This window comes from Staurois parvus, unplaced genomic scaffold, assembly GCF_062004578.1.
Source record: "Staurois parvus isolate SC_StPar_1 unplaced genomic scaffold, SC_StPar_1.0 ptg000316l, whole genome shotgun sequence".
Classification (NCBI taxonomy): domain Eukaryota; kingdom Metazoa; phylum Chordata; class Amphibia; order Anura; family Ranidae; genus Staurois; species Staurois parvus.
Genome location: NW_028318112.1, coordinates 666,261 through 680,285, shown reverse-complemented (window position 1 = coordinate 680,285; position 14,025 = coordinate 666,261). Strand labels below are relative to the sequence as shown.

At 47.9% G+C, this 14,025-nt stretch overlaps 1 protein-coding gene across 4 annotated transcripts in view; it reads right to left on the bottom strand.

The window, feature by feature from the left end:
- The window catches only part of CHADL (chondroadherin like), a 414,651-nt gene extending 401,164 nt beyond the window's left edge, over positions 1 to 13,487 (bottom strand). Inside the window, exon 1 of one of the 4 annotated variants that reach the window (XM_089683622.1) lies at positions 13,390 to 13,487. The gene's annotated coding sequence lies outside the window, so the exon portion shown is untranslated. The remainder of the gene's footprint in view (positions 1 to 13,389) is intronic. The other 3 variants (XM_089683619.1, XM_089683624.1, XM_089683615.1) reach the window with 3 other exon arrangements.
- Between the last annotated feature and the right edge of the window lie 538 nt (positions 13,488 to 14,025).

Below are 14,025 nucleotides of genomic sequence, written 5' to 3'. Positions count from 1 at the left end.
TACATAAATGGCCAGACGGGATCAGTGCAGGAGCGGGTTGCCATTCATAAACGGCGCTCGCATTTTCAGCCTGGGAGCGCACGGCACCGCGATCAGGTGCCCGCTGTGTGAGGTCCAGATCGTGTGATCACTGATTTGCAAATCAGTGTTCACATGAATAGTAGTAAGTAAGATGTCACTTCTGACATCATTGCTTACTACTTGTGAAATCTGTGAATGATCAGAGATCACATGGTACAAGGCTATTCACAACAGCCTTGTACCATGTGACAAGCTGTGACCAATCACAGGGTAACAGTATGTTAAAAAAAAAACCATAAATAATAATATAAAAAAATAAAAATGTAAAAAAAATTTTTTAAATTATAATTTTTGGGTATAAACAAAATTGGGTTATTTTTTCACTAAAAAGATAGCTGAATACATTTTTGGCCAATATTTATGAAGAAAGATTATTTATTTGCAAACTTTTATAAGAAATACACTTTTTTTCAAAATCTTTGGACTTTTTCATTTATATAGCAAAAAAAAAAAAAATCCCAGTGGTGAATAAATACCACCAAAATAAATTTTTATCTGTCTCAAAAAAATTCATATGGGTACAGTGTTGCATGACAGCGCAATTGTAATTCAAAGTGTGACAGCGCTGAAAGCTGAAAATTGGCCTGGACAGGAAGGGGGTAAAAGTGTTCAGACTTGAAGTGGTTAAGAAACCTGGGCCAAATTTGGTGCATAAACATTAGCTGTAGTAAGCTTGCGCTCCAGAAGGATTCCCTTAATGATAATAAACCTGCTCTCAGGATCTCTATAAACCTGCTGAACATCTAACAGAAACGAGTTATGAAGAAATATTGCCACCCCCCTGCTTTTGGTGGAATGTAAAGTGTAAAATGCCTGCTTATAAGCTATATGAAAATAAGTAGGATGATTAGCCGATGCAAAATGGGTCTCTTGTAATTAGAGAATCTTCGCCCCTAGTCACCTATACTGAAGGAATGCTTGTTTTGGAGAGTTGAAACCCTGAACATTATGTGAAAGACACTGTATCACCATGTGGAAATGGGAAAAAGAGAGCATATCCATAGAAGTTGAATCCAAAAAATTGCATCCATCATGTCTACCATAAAGGTGAATTTCAATTCTATCAGTTCAAGCAATATCCAAGTCCATATGAGAAACAAGGAGATCCACAAACTTGTGTATGACTGCAATCCTATACAAATAGAAAATTAACAAAAACATAAATCAACTGGGCCCAAGCAGCCCTTATAGCAAAAGAGATCAACACCAACCATGGATCAGGTAGGCGAGCTGCCTTACCTGACAAGACAGAAAAACAAACTTTTAAAGGGCCAACAGCGCCCAAACCCCATTGCTACAGAACATGGAGAACAGAGCAGAAACTCCACAACAGGGCAGTGACCACACCGACCACGCCTGGTAATAGGGTGAGGTTGCACATCAGCTGCAACCACAGAATCAGCCTGCCAGCCAAAGATGAGGTTCAAACAAAAAACCCATGTAAAATAAGTAGCGCGTTAGGTTATTAAGAGATGCAATCAAAACCAGTTGAAGCAGTTATTAGAATGTATCAATGGTATGGCCCAATTAGTGATCAAAACAAGGAACAGCAGCCGAAAGTGAGGGTCCTCAGCATCCCGGCTCCTGATTGACTCTCCCCGTTTCTTGCCTAGGAGATGGTGTGTTCCAAATGGCAGATATCCGGGGGAAAGAATATCCTCTTTAATCAGAAAATCTTTAATGCACAAAATAATGCCCTGAGGCGGCTTATCAGCAGGAGGCTTTGGACGCAGTGCTCTGTGTATATATCACAAGTAACGGAATTAGCATCATGATTCGAAAGAAGGAACTTGAACAACGTAGTTATTGCATGTGAAAGATCAGTCACGGACTCACAAGGAGAATGCGCAGATTATTCCTGCGATTACAGTTATCAAGATCCTCTACCTGCGCCTGTAACTGTGTAAAGGCTGTGTGCAAGAGGTTGTGATCCATGGAGAGCTCACCTATAGGCCAAACTCAGTTCATCATGCTTCGTTTCTAACCGATCCATTCTAGCCCCAAGTACAGCAATCTCCTGCGACAGGACATTAGTGCTCTTATGGAGCTCAGACTGGAATTTAGCAGCTAATTTAATATATAAAGTCTTTAGACAAGACTCCAAGTCACTCTTTGTAAGCTGTTGCGAGTACTCACAGTCTTGTGTAGAAGGCTGGGGGGCTGTGTCCTGTGAAGAGCGGGATGGGGACCCTCCGCCAGTACCATTTTGGGACATGCTGCACAGCTCCTGTGCCTTTTAAAAGGAATGTGGTATAGGATTTTTGAGTATCTCCCTTGCTTTTTTTGTGGTCGACAGCATGCAGGGTGTCTAACTGGAGGTGATCAGCTGACTGGTGAGCAAAAATGAGGGATCGGCAGGCTCCAGGAGTCTGTATGACTCGATGTAAGATCGGAGTTCCTACTACATGTGGCTGTCCTCCGTGGCGCCGTGCATGCGTGAGGGTCTCCAGAGAAGTTTTTCTGAGTAGAGAAAACTAAGTTTTAGGTTTTCTCCGGGTTATGTAATTATTGGATTAGGGTCTGCAGACCAGAGATTTGGGTGTGAAGAGATTTGGGTGAGAAGAAGTCTCTACCCTGGTGCCCAGGTCCTAACTGACCAAGGCCTTAAACCTGATATTTCTGCCAGCTGCCGACTAACCTTGGCCTGGTAATTGATCATGTCTCTGCCTGAACTGACCACACCTCTGCCTGCTAGCTGTACTGACTATGGACCATGTTCCTGTCTACTGCCATTACCAATACTTTGGCTGTGCTGACAATTTTTATGGCTGCTGCCTGGACAATTCCTTTGGCTGTTGCTGACCACATACCTGTCTGCTGCCTGGACCATTGCTCTCTTTATGGACAACTGCATTACTAAAACCACAGGTAATCTTTTGTTTACACTTTGCTCAGCTGAATGTAGTCATTTTGTGGGTCCTGGTGCTTCAGGGTCTTCAAAAATGTGATAATGAGATTTTACAACTTTGAAAATCTCGCCATGTTTTATACTAAATACTAGAGATGAGCGAATTATTCAAAAATTCGATTCGGCTGATTCGCCGAATTCGCGGAATAAATTCGATTCGAGGCGAATATATTCGCTGCGAATTTAACTTATAAAAAGGGTGTTTCTAGGCTTCAGAGAGCCTTTATATTAGTGCAGAACACTGTACCTTTAATTTAAATGCCCTTGGAGTCTGCTGGGGAAGAGAACTAATACTGTCAGTCAGTATGACATGCAGATGAGTGCCGTCGATCTTAGAATCACCGCACACTTCACTCATTTGGGCAGTCACGGGGCCAAAACCAGAGTGTGGAGCCACAGTGTGGCGGTGGAGGCAGCAGCAATGGGAGGTCATACAGCACCCTATGACAAAATGGAACCCACCAGCAGTGTGAGGAGACCTGAAAGTGGCACATGGCAGAGTGTGGCGATGGAGACAGCAGCAATGGGAGGCCGTACAGGGACCCATGACACACTCTGGACCTGGCAGCAGCATGAGGAGGCGGTACAGGGGCCCATGACAGATTACGGGCCTGGCAGCAGCAGTGGGCGGGCGGTGGATGCAGCAGTATTTGGAAGCCAAACACAGGCCTCGGTTAAAAAGCGGAAGCCGTCAGCAGCGTGAGCAGACGACAGAGGCACATGGCGCAGGGTGGCGGTGGAGGCAGCAGTATTCGGAAGCCATACACAGGCCTAGGTTAAAAAGCGGAAGCCGTCAGCAGCGTGAGCAGACGACAGAGACACATGGCGCAGGGTGGCGGTGGATGCAGCAGTATTCGGAAGCCATACACAGGCCTAGGTTAAAAAGCGGAAGCCGTCAGCAGCGTGAGCAGACGACAGAGACACATGGCGCAGGGTGGCGGTGGAGGCAGCAGTATTCGGAAGCCATACACAGGCCTAGGTTAAAAAGCGGAAGCCGTCAGCAGCGTGAGCAGACGACAGAGACACATGGCGCAGGGTGGCGGTGGATGCAGCAGTATTCGGAAGCCAAACACAGGCCTCGGTTAAAAAGCGGAAGCCGTCAGCAGCGTGAGCAGACGACAGAGGCACATGGCGCAGGGTGGCGGTGGAGGCAGCAGCAATGGAAGGCCATACAGCACCCTATCACAAAATGGAACCCACCAACAGTGTAAGGAGACCTGAAAGTGGCACATGGCACAGGGTGGCGGTGGAGGCAGCAGTATTCGGAAGACATACACAGGACTAGGTTAAAAAGCGGAAGCCGTCAGCAGCGTGAGCAGACGACAGAGGCACATGGCGCAGGGTGGCGGTGGATGCAGCAGTATTCGGAAGCCAAACACAGGCCTCGGTTAAAAAGCGGAAGCCGTCAGCAGCGTGAGCAGACGACAGGCACATGGCGCAGGGTGGCGGTGGAGGCAGCAGCAATGGGAGGCCATACAGCACCCTATGACAAAATAGAACCCACCAGCAGTGTGAGGAGACCTGAAAGTGGCACATGGCAGAGTGTGGCGATGGAGACAGCAGCAATGGGAGGCCGTACAGGGACCCATGACACACTCTGGACCTGGCAGCAGCATGAGGAGGCGGTACAGGGGCCCATGACAGATTACGGGCCTGGCAGCAGCATGAGGAGTCGGTACGGGGGCCCATGGCAGATTACGGGCCTGGCAGCAGCATGAGGAGGCGGTACAGGGGCCCATGGCAGAGTGGCGGAGCGTAAGCAGCTAAAATTGAAGGCCATACAGAGGCCTATGTTAAAAAGTCCCCCCAGCAGCAGAGTGGGGAGACGACTAATAGTCGTCTCCCCACACTGCTGCTGGGGGGACTTTTTAACATAGGCCTCTGTATGGCCTTCAATTTAAGCTGCTTACGCTTCGCCACTCTGCCATGGGCCCCTGTACCGCCTCCTCTTGCTGCTGCCAGGTCCAGAGTGCGTCATGGGTCCCTGTACGGCCTCCCATTGCTGCTGACTTCATCGCCAGACTCTGCCATGTGCCACTTTCAGGTCTCCTTACACTGTTGGTGGGTTCCATTTTGTGATAGGGTGCTGTATGGCCTTCCATTGCTGCTGCCTCCACCGCCACCCTGGTGGATACAGCAGTATTCGGAAGCCAAACACAGGCCTCGGTTAAAAAGCGGAAGCCGTCAGCAGCGTGAGCAGACGACAGGCACATGGCGCAGGGTGGCGGTGGAGGCAGCAGCAATGGGAGGCCATACAGCACCCTATCACAAAATGGAACCCACCAGAAGTGTGAGGAGACCTGAAAGTGGCACATGGCAGAGTGTGGCGATGGAGACAGCAGCAATGGGAGGCCGTACAGGGACCCATGACACACTCTGGACCTGGCAGCAGCATGAGGAGGCGGTACAGGGGCCCATGACAGATTACGGGCCTGGCAGCAGCATGAGGAGTCGGTACGGGGGCCCATGGCAGATTACGGGCCTGGCAGCAGCATGAGGAGGCGGTACAGGGGCCCATGGCAGAGTGGCGGAGCGTAAGCAGCTAAAATTGAAGGCCATACAGAGGCCTATGTTAAAAAGTCTCCCCAGCAGCAGCGTGGGGAGACGACTAATAGTCGTCTCCCCACGCTGCTGCTGGGGGGACTTTTTAACATAGGCCTCTGTATGGCCTTCAATTTAAGCTGCTTACGCTTCGCCACTCTGCCATGGGCCCCTGTACCGCCTCCTCTTGCTGCTGCCAGGTCCAGAGTGCGTCATGGGTCCCTGTACGGCCTCCCATTGCTGCTGACTTCATCGCCAGACTCTGCCATGTGCCACTTTCAGGTCTCCTTACACTGTTGGTGGGTTCCATTTTGTGATAGGGTGCTGTATGGCCTTCCATTGCTGCTGCCTCCACCGCCACCCTGCGCCATGTGCCTCTGTCGTCTGCTCATGCTGCTGACGGCTTCCGCTTTTTAACCGAGGCCTGTGTTTGGCTTCCGAATACTGCTGCATCCACCGCCACCCTGCGCCATGTGTCTCTGTCGTCTCCTCACGCTGCTGACGGCTTCCGCTTTTTAACCTAGGCCTGTGTATGGCTTCAGAATAATGCTGCCTACACCGCCACCCTGCGCCATGTGCCTCTGTCGTCTGCTCACGCTGCTGTCAGGTCCATACTGATTCATGGCCCCTGTACCGGCTCCTCATGAACGTGGTTCAGCGGGTTTGCATCACTTAACGGCAAATCGTTGACAAACGCTGGGACGTTCAGTGTTGTGCGCATTAAGCCAGACACCAAAGGGCAGCACAGACCTGTTATTACTCGCTCAAGCATGGCTGAACAAAACCAGTCTCTACCACAAATTGGACCCAGACCTGCCCAGGGTCTCGTAAGCAGATTGCACGGAGGAGTAGAGTTCGTTATTGGAATTAACTGTGAGGGACTTTTAAACCTAGGCCTGTGTATGGCCTTCAATTGAAGCTGCTTCTGCTCCGCCACTCTGCCATTGGACTCTTGATAGTCGTCGACTATCAAGAGTCCACTGGCAGAGTGGCGGAGCAGAAGCAGCTTCAATTGAAGGCCATACACAGGCCTAGGTTTAAAAGTCCCTCACAGTTAATTCCAATAACGAACTCTACTCCTCCGTGCAATCTACTTACGAGACCCTGGGCAGGTCTGGGTCCAATTTGTGGTAGAGACTGGTTTTGTTCAGCCATGCTTGAGCGAGTAATAACAGGTCTGTGCTGCCCTTTGGTATCTGGCTTAATGCGCACAACACTGAACGTCCCAGCGTTTGTCAACGATTTGCCGTTAAGTGATGCAAACCCGCTGAACCACGTTCATGAGGAGCCGGTACAGGGGGCCATGAATCAGTATGGACCTGGCAGCAGCGTGAGCAGACGACAGAGGCACATGGCACAGGGTGGCGGTGTAGGCAGCATTATTCTGAAGCCATACACAGGCCTAGGTTAAAAAGCGGAAGCCGTCAGCAGCGTGAGCAGACGACAGAGACACATGGCGCAGGGTGGCGGTGGATGCAGCAGTATTCGGAAGCCAAACACAGGCCTCGGTTAAAAAGCGGAAGCCGTCAGCAGCGTGAGCAGACGACAGAGGCACATGGCGCAGGGTGGCGGTGGAGGCAGCAGCAATGGAAGGCCATACAGCACCCTATCACAAAATGGAACCCACCAACAGTGTAAGGAGACCTGAAAGTGGCACATGGCAGAGTCTGGCGATGAAGTCAGCAGCAATGGGAGGCCGTACAGGGACCCATGACACACTCTGGACCTGGCAGCAGCAAGAGGAGGCGGTACAGGGGCCCATGGCAGAGTGGCGAAGCGTAAGCAGCTTAAATTGAAGGCCATACAGAGGCCTATGTTAAAAATAATAACATGTTTGGGGCATGATTCATGGCGGATTTAGTCAGTTGTGTCAGGAACTGGTGGTTTGAAATCCAGACTAATCCACGCCTGATTCATTTTCACAAACGTGAGTCTCTCCACACTTTGGGTGGACAGTCGTGTCCTCCGCGGAGTTACAATACCTCCTGCCGCACTAAACACGCGCTCCGATGCCACGCTACTGGCCGGGCATGACAGCCTTTCAAGGGCAAATTCAGCTAGTTGGGGCCAAAGGTCAAGTTTCGTTGCCCAGTAGTCAAGGTGATTGTCTACCTCAGTTGGCAGGGTGCTGTCCAAGTAGGCCCGAGCCTGTTGTTTGAGGTCCTGCTCCAGGTCCACCTGATGCTGCTGCTGCTGCGGCTGGTTAGTAGTTTCCTCACTGCGCTGGTGAAGAAAGCTACTCATCATCGACTGCAGACTGAGGCAGCCGCTGCTGGTGGAGCTGCCACTGCTCCTACCACCCCACCCCTCCCCTGCTGCCATGGCAGCGGAACGCGAGAGCACAGGGCCCACAGTGTCTGAGGATGGACGTTGGCGCAGAAAGGCAGAGACCAACTGACTACATAGGTGGTTTTTATAGTACTTTATTTTGGCCTCCCTCTCAGCAGGTGTGAAAAAGGCCACCATTTTTGAACGGTAGCGAGGGTCCAACAAGGTGGACAGCCAAAAGTCATCCCTCTGTCTGATGGTTATTATTCGGCTGTCGCTACGCAAGCAACCGAGCATGCTATGGGCCATTTGTGCCAAGGAATGCGAGGGACTCCCTGCCCCCATCTCCACAGCATACTGCCACGGTGCGTCTGGGTCCTCTGTCTCCTCCTCCTCCTCCTCTACCAGATGCTCCTGCTCCTCCACTCCTGTCCGCTGAGTGGAAAAACCACCCATTTCACTCAATAATTCCTGAGCACCAATGTCCTCCTCTACCTCCTCCTCTTCTTCCTGTCCTGCCCCCACAGGGGTCATGTGGCGTTGAGATCTGTGCACCACGTCTACCGCACCCTGACCAGCCATTGTTAACAGCATTTGTTCCAGGACGTGCAACAGAGGAATGACGTCGTTCATCCCATAGTCCTGCCGACTCACGAATAGCGTGGCCTCCTCAAAGGGCCTGAGCAAGCGGCAGGTGTCACGCATGAGCTGCCAATGGCTGACATCTAAGTTACACAGGGGAGTACCTTTATCCGCTTGTAACATCAGGAAATCGGTGATGGCCTTTCGCTGTTCGTAAAGGCGGTCTAACATATGTAGGGTTGAATTCCACCTTGTTGCAACGTCGCAGATCAGGCGATGCTGTGGAATTCCGTTCTGCCGCTGCAGCTCAAGGAGGGTGTGCTTTGCGGTGTAGGAATGGCTGAAATGCATGCAAAGTTTACGTGACATTTTAAGGATGTCTTGCAGTGGGATGGTGGATTTTAGGAACCGCTTGACAACCAGATTGAACACGTGAGCCATGCATGGCGCATGGCACAACCTTCCTTGACGCAGAGCAGACACCATGTTCTTTCCGTTGTCGGTCAACATGGTTCCGATTTTCAGTTTGCACGGAGACAGCCATCTGTCGATTTCTCTGTTCATTACACTCAGAAGTTCCTCCCATGTGTGACTACGTTCGCCAAGGCATACCAGGTGCAGCACAGCGTGACACCGTTGCGCCCTGCACATGTGATATGCCGGTCGGGTAATGGGACTTGGCACGGGGGTGGCGGCTGAGGACACGGCGGAAGAAGAGGTGGTAGAGGCGGACATCTTTGCTGGACCAAGGACGTGCAAACGTGGAGGCAAAAGCGGCGTGACCTGTCCAAGTTGCTGGTGCAGCTGTGCCGGCACTACGTTCACCCAGTGGGCCGTAAATGACATGTACTGTCCCTGACCGTAGTTACAGCTCCACACGTTGGCGCTGCCGTGCACTTTGGCAGAGACCGACATGCTCAAAGACTGGCCCACCATCTCTTCTACATGTGAATGCAGGGCTGGCACTGCCTTTTTGGCGAAGAAATGCCGGCTTGGCACTCTCCACCGCGGCTCAGCACAAGCCATCATTTCTCGGAAAGGTGCTGAGTCCACCACTTGGAAAGGGAGGGACTGCAGCACCAGCAACTTGGACAGGAGGACGTTCAGCTTCTGCACCGTCGGGTGCGTGCTCGCAAACTGTTGTCTCTTGGAAACGGATTCCAAGAAAGACTGCTGACGGAATCCGTGAAGAGGAGTAGCAGGAGAAGGAGCATCTGAACGAGCGGAAGATGCCAACGAGCGACAACTCCCCTCAGCAGAGGTGTTGGAGCCTTGACTGGCTGATAGAGGGCGATTGACGTCGGGTGACGGAGCAAGTAACGGAGCGGGTGATGGAGCGGGGGCTGGGGCAGGCAGAACCGCCGTATCTTTATCACGGTTTTCCCAGGCCACCGAATGGCGACGCTGCATATGCTGACGCAATGCTGTAGTCCCAACATGGGCCCCCTGGCCACGCTTGACTTTCTGGCCACATAGTCGACATACGGCTACGTTTACTTCCTCGGGCCGCTTGACGAAAAATTGCCACACCGCCGAGTAGGAAACTTTGCCCCCGCTACTCCTCACTGGCTGACTGCTACTTCCTCCGTGCACACCGGCACCACTACTGGCCGTGGTGGTAGGCTGCAGTGGAGCTGGTGCTCTACTCCGTGGCCATTTGCCTCCACTGACACTGCTGCGACCCTGCTGCCTCCTGGGCAACCCACCGACTGTTTTGCTCGCTGGCAAGCTGGCACCCTCTTTTCCTGATGATGCGGAAGCAATAGCCTGATGACGACGAGGGTGCCAAGTGCGATCAGCCTCATCATCATCAATTAGGGTCTCCGCGTCACTACTAGCCCCCTCGGCTGTGTGTGGGTCAGGAGACAGACCTGTCTCTAGACCGGCTACCGAGCCACTCTCCTCGCCAGTACTTCTTCTGCTCACTCCTGAAACATTGCCTCCTCTGCCACTCCTCTGCGTGTTGTCTGACATACTCTTTAATTCAATAGTGGTTGTGAAGCAGAAAGTAACGTGTCCCTGAGTAACGATTCTGTGTCCCTGAGTAACGATTCTGTGGCCTTAAAGTCTCTGTGGCCCTAACTCTGTCCCTAATACAGACAGGTCTGTCTCTCTTGAATGACCGGAGGCTAATGGAGAATTCTAAGATGGCCGCGATTTATAGCTCCACCATTACACAGTGCTGGCTGGCTGGCTGCTGATTGGCTAATGCGATCACATGTCATGAATGAATGCATTATGGGTCAGCGCGCCTTGTCTGCACGCCTTCCCAGAGATCCCCGCTCCGTCGCCACACATGTCGCCGCCATTTTTGGGAAAATTCGATTCGTGCATCCGAAGTTTGCTAATGTTCGGATTCCTAATCTTCGAAACGAATTCCACTTCGCCATGTTCGATTCGCTCATCTCTACTAAATACCTTGTACTGTCTACTTTCGAAAAAGGTAATTTGTAGGGTATTTGTACTTTCCTGGCATGTTAGGACCTCAAGAAATGAGATAGGCGGTCAGTGCATCAGGTGTGATCAATTTTCAGTGATTGGTACCATAGCTTGTAGACTTTCATACAGATTACATAATATGCACTGTGTCAGCACCTGTGGTAGTGAGCTCTATTGATCCTTAACTTGGGGTTCCCCAGGGCGTGGAGTCTAATCCCCAGCCTGCTTGTTCACCAGAGCCCATGATGGTGGGGATGGACTTGCAACAAGCTGGGACCAGGTCGCGGTCCCCAGGTACACCCAGCTGAGGTGGAGGAGACTGCTTGCGGAAGCAGAGTATAACGGAAGAAGACAAAGGGAATCCAATAGGCAAGTCGAGGTCAGGACAGGCGAAAAACAAGCAAGGTCGAGAACGAAGCCGGGGTTGGTATACAAGTAGACAATACAGGATTTGCAGCAGAAACACATGGGAGCTCCAACAACTAAGAAGTTGCTCAGGCAAAGTAGCCTAGTCTGAGCATGTCTTATATAGACAGGCAAACAAGGAGGCAGGACAGGAAGTGATGGAAGGGAAGGAAATAAAACCCAGAGGACAGCAGACAACGCCCATAGATGAGCACAGACAAACATGAGAAGAGATCAGGAACAGGACCACAGCAAAAAGGTAAGAACACAAACAAAACTGCAGTCTAACATGTGACACACTGATTTGGGTTCTTTTTACTAAAGAAATGTAGCAGTATAAATTTTGTGCTAAAGTTATGTAGAAAAATTATTTTTTTGCAAAATTGTATAATAGAAACTAAGAAAAACACATTTTCAGTATTTTTTGCTTCTATCTCAATAAAATAAAAAACCCAGTGGAGAATAAATACCACTGAAAAAAAGCTGTATTTGTGTGAAAAAAATGATAAAAACTTTGGGTTTAGTGTATCATATCTGAGTAATTGTCATTCGATGTCTGAAAATTGGCCTGGGCAGGAAGGGGGTAAAAGTGCCCTGGAAGCAAGTGGTTAAAGGCATTTTTGGCCCCACCATGGGCTATTAGGCATCTGTTCTCCTTTTGACTTTTGGTTTCCGCCAGCAGTTTTCCACACACAAGCTATCCACTTTCCAGTAAGCAAACTTGCAAATACAAATGGGACCCAAACTAGAGCTCTCTCTCGATTAAAATATTTCATAAATATACACTCACATTTAAAAAGCACCCAAAGTGGTATGTTGACAGCTTGAACCAGTAAAACTAATGCTCAACATATCCACATCTCTGTCACCATCTGTCTCACCAGTTTGACTCCTGCTCCTATGCACATTATGCTCCTCTCACAAGCTTCTTCATTAGGACCTACTGAAGAAGCTTGTGAGAGGCAGGAATGAGTCACAGTTTGTCTGTTTGTTACAGTTTTGAGACTGTCTATGAACTTTGGGGAAGTGACTCTTAATGTATAACTATAGGTAAAACTTTTTTTAGTTTTAGGCAGAGATGGATTAGACCACCTGTCAGTTTTTATTGCTGTCTGTGTCCCCATTAGGGACATTCGCTCTCTCTCTATTTGTCCTGATTACCATTATCATTGAAAGTGAAGGGGAAATCTGAAACGAGTTTTGGTGACTTGGGGGTCCCCAAGACATTCCTTTATTTCCAGTGATTTCCTCTCACTTCCTGTTTAGCTATGGGACAGGAAGTGAAGGGAAACCTGCGCAATGGGAGACAAATGGAAAAGTGAAAAAATGTTTCCCTATAGTTCAACTTTAAAATAATGTTAAATAGTCCACCCTCTACTTACTTCCCTAGCAATCATTTGTTAGAGAAGTAATTCATAATCAAAAATCTATTTGTTTCATCATTTTTTATTTTATTTTTAAATAATAATAGGGAACTTTTAGGGTATAGATGGTATAGTTTGACAGAAAGTAAGTGCTTAGGTTCTTTTTGTTTTTTAATATTCGCGTTTAATCCATTTATAAAAAGAATTTACTCTGTAGGCATGGTCTATGGATGAATAAGAGGCTTGTTCAGCACATAATTTCTTGTGCAAAAGGAAATGAATAGGCTAAAAGAAGAGTTTGTACTCTGGTTTCTCACACAAACACTACTGTTTCTGCTGAAAGCAATATGCTTCAAAGTTTGTAAGCAATGTTAAATGCTGTTTTTTAGTATTCAGCACAAGCAGAAAAAGTCAGAAATGAGTAGAAAATATTACAAGCATTCCCATTACATTTACAGAAATATTGTATTTATTGAAATGGGGTAAACCAGTGCTTTTTATATATGATATCCAGTTTTAAAAATATCATATGGTAAAACACACAAATTGTATGAATTCTACTTTAAGCTAGACTTAATATATCCGCTTATTCATTTTCGGTTATAGTCATTGTTCTCAGTTATCAAAGGCTCTGATAACTTGTCAAAACCAGAACAAACAGGATTTATTATAAAAATTAAAAATTTTACATATATATATATCTATATATCTATATATATATATCTATATATATCTATATATATATATATAAATAATATAGATTTTTTATATAATATTTGCAGAAGAAAAATATTTACTTACTATGTAACTGTAATCCAGCTAAGTCAATGTAGTTGTAGCAGTCAAATTGTCTGTGAGTTCTCTCAAGAAGAGATGTTTTTAAGGCAAGATAGGAGGAGAAAGTCTGGAAGTGCAAAGGAGGAGGGTGTTGTATTTCACATCACATATACTTTCTAAATAGCTTCATCTGTTCAGCTGCCATCTGAAGCTGCTGTCTTAAAATGTACAAATCAAGGATGTGATAGAAGTTTTTAGCCCCTTGTTTAGCAATAAATTAATAAAACACATTTTTAGTGTATGGAAAAATGATCCTTGTGGATGTGACAGCTTTTGATTGTACTGAAAAGTACAGCAATACACTCCTTCAACATTAGATATTTACGCATACTGTTGTCCTGTATATTCCTCATACAAGTATATTGGGACCAATCCTTCATGTCTGTGAGTAATTTAAATATTTGTAACAAGACCACATTTAGTAAATTTGATGCATATTGTTCTTTAACGTAAACGTCCCAACCATTTTACACACCAAATTATTTTCACATTTTATAGGCTTCTTCATTTTGGTAGACTTTTTACATGCATACCCTGTACATTATTATTATTATTATCAAATGGCAAGTAAAAAATCTGTAAAAATTACTTTTAGCTTAT